Consider the following 2,503-nt stretch of genomic DNA (forward strand, 5'->3'; position numbering starts at 1 on the left):
GACCAGGTGCCACTGTAGGGTTTGAGAGCATGAGTGGATCCCAGGTTTGAGCTCTTGTTGCTTTTTTCCATCGCTCTACCAGCTGCGCGGAAACCCTTCCCAGATCTTCTCCCAGGCCACGTAACTCATCTGCCGATTCGGAGAGAATTTGCAGCCTTGCATCCCTGGATTTGGTGTCTCCCCTTCACACAGCTATGCATCTAAAAGACTTTCTGCTCCCGTTAAAGCAAACGACTCTAAAAATGAAGTGGAGCATCTTTGTGACTCAGACTTCAGGTACCTAGAATATGAATCCCCAGCGCGGCAAGGACACGATACTTCTGCATCATTCAGCAGCAAGAAGTAATGGAGACAGACGCTTAAAGAAGTCTGGAGATGTATCCAGGGGAATTGAGGCTGGGGGGGGGAAGCAGTGTTTTCAAAGTTGTTTTTTGAATCAGTTCTCCATAGGGGAAGGGAGAGAGGGGAATTTTGTCCCCTTAGGACACTAAATCCCTTCACCTGCTTTTGAAGCTGTCTTGAAACTTAAAAACATGGGACATCCATTCAGCCAGTGCAAATTAATGGAAAACAGGTTGCATGCAGAGACAGGTGATTCCCTTCCCACGTGTCCCCGCTGTGTTGCACGGGGAAGGAGCGGGCGGCAAGTCGCGTGCGATCGTGCACGTACCTCGTTGGCCTAGGCCAGAAGGGGACTATTGCTTCTTCCCCCGTGTCATTGCAACTTTGAGGGGGGGGTTGGCTCCCCAAACTTTCTGCCCGTCGACAGTCAGTGTAGTACGTTGTCTGCCGGGTGGGGAGAAGGGAAGGCGTGCCAGCCAGGGGCAGCAGGGCGAGCCTCTCGCTCTTCCCTCCATTGAGAAACCATCCATCATGTCAGTGCACGGGTGTCGGAGCGTGTGCGTTTTCCGTCTTCGGTGGCAAATGCTCGGTGCTGTTCGTGCACAGCTGTAGCAGGTCTGCTTTGCCAACCGAAGTCAGCTTTCTCGTTCTCTCTACAGCCTTTTTAGATCGTATCTCAGTTGCAATAATATTTGCCTTGAACTATTGGCTTGCAGCGGACTGGTCCAAAGGAGGAAAGTGAGCAACGCATCCGACTTGACAGTCGAGACCTTGCTTAGGAAAAGGCAGCGTCCTTTCGGTTTGGGTCACTGCATCCTTCGAGCAGGGTGGATAGGATGATTTTTTGTGCACGGGAATAAAGCTGTGACATTTTTGCACTAGGTGGTCCATTGGGAGCAGCTCCCAAGATGATCAGTCAGAAGAGAGAGGGCTGGGTTCAGAGCAGAACGAGAGGATTCAGTACTAATTCATGTTTTAAGACCCACCACGTCATACAGGGATATATGTTTAAAGCAAACTTTCAAGCTTTGTCAGAAACAATAGTGTTTTAAAATGCTGGTTGGGATTATTCGTGCTTCTCCTTGTTTTCCGTTCGTCTTTTTGCATTTCGCTCCCCTTGAGCGTGGCCAATTCCAGGTCGGCTTCGTTTGCCTTTGCTCGCTGACGAGGCTGTTTGGGTCCCGGTCGCCGAGGGGCGTCCTCGTGGGGTCTCTAGAATCACGTCCACTTCTTTTAAAGCTTCTAAAACGTCTGAAAATAGAATATGGACGTGTGAGGATTTTCCTGTCTGCTTTGGTGCGTGATCATTTTAAAAGGGCTGTGGTGGATCATCCAGGCCCTGCTTTATATTTTTGCTTAAAAAAATGCAAATTTGAGTTAATCTATTCTAAACACCAAAGCATGCTTTTCTTATTGCAGCATGACTCTGCCCTGCCAGTGTTTTATAGCCCAAACCTCACAGCATCATGCAAACCTCACCCAGGGTTCACTCGGACCAAATGTGTTCGCCAAGAATAAATAGCGTGACAACCGCAAAGAAAAAATGCATTTAAAAATCTGTTTTTGGCTGTAGCCATGTTGGTCTAAGGATATAGGCTCTTTGGGCAGATGTGATATCTTTTATTACAGCAACTAAATAGTTGGAAAAAAAGTTCATAGCAAGCTTTTGGGCAGAGTCACCCTTTGTCAGGCATGGGAGTCTCTGCTATTTTGAGACTCCAAGGAATCTGTACTTAATTTCAGATTTTAAATAAGTAATATTATTGTTTTGGGGGTGGGTGCGTGCGTGTGTGTGTGTGTGTGTGTATTGCTTTTACCTCCTCATACTCTGACTTTATTTATGAATGAGACTCTTCTAGGGTACTTTTGGGTCTGAGGGTGCTCTTAGCTAGCTCTCTTAGGCTCGATTTGTACTGGAGCATCTGCTTTTTCTTGCCGGGGGGTGGTACCGCTGCAAGTGCTCGGCACGCTCGCACAAGCTGCCAGTCTCCCTCTGCCCTCCTTCCTCTCCCTCCACTTCTCGGTTCGTTCCTGCTCAAGTTGAAGCTAGAAACGAGGGGTGTTGATGATTTGGATGATGCAGCTAGCATGGGGCTGGCCGTCTCCTCCCCTTCCTGAGCTGAGCCCGAAGCCGTGCACGCTCAGGAATGACAGGCATTCC

Source organism: Alligator sinensis, unplaced genomic scaffold (genome assembly GCF_000455745.1).
Source record: "Alligator sinensis unplaced genomic scaffold, ASM45574v1 scaffold1123_1, whole genome shotgun sequence".
Lineage (NCBI taxonomy): Eukaryota > Metazoa > Chordata > Crocodylia > Alligatoridae > Alligator > Alligator sinensis.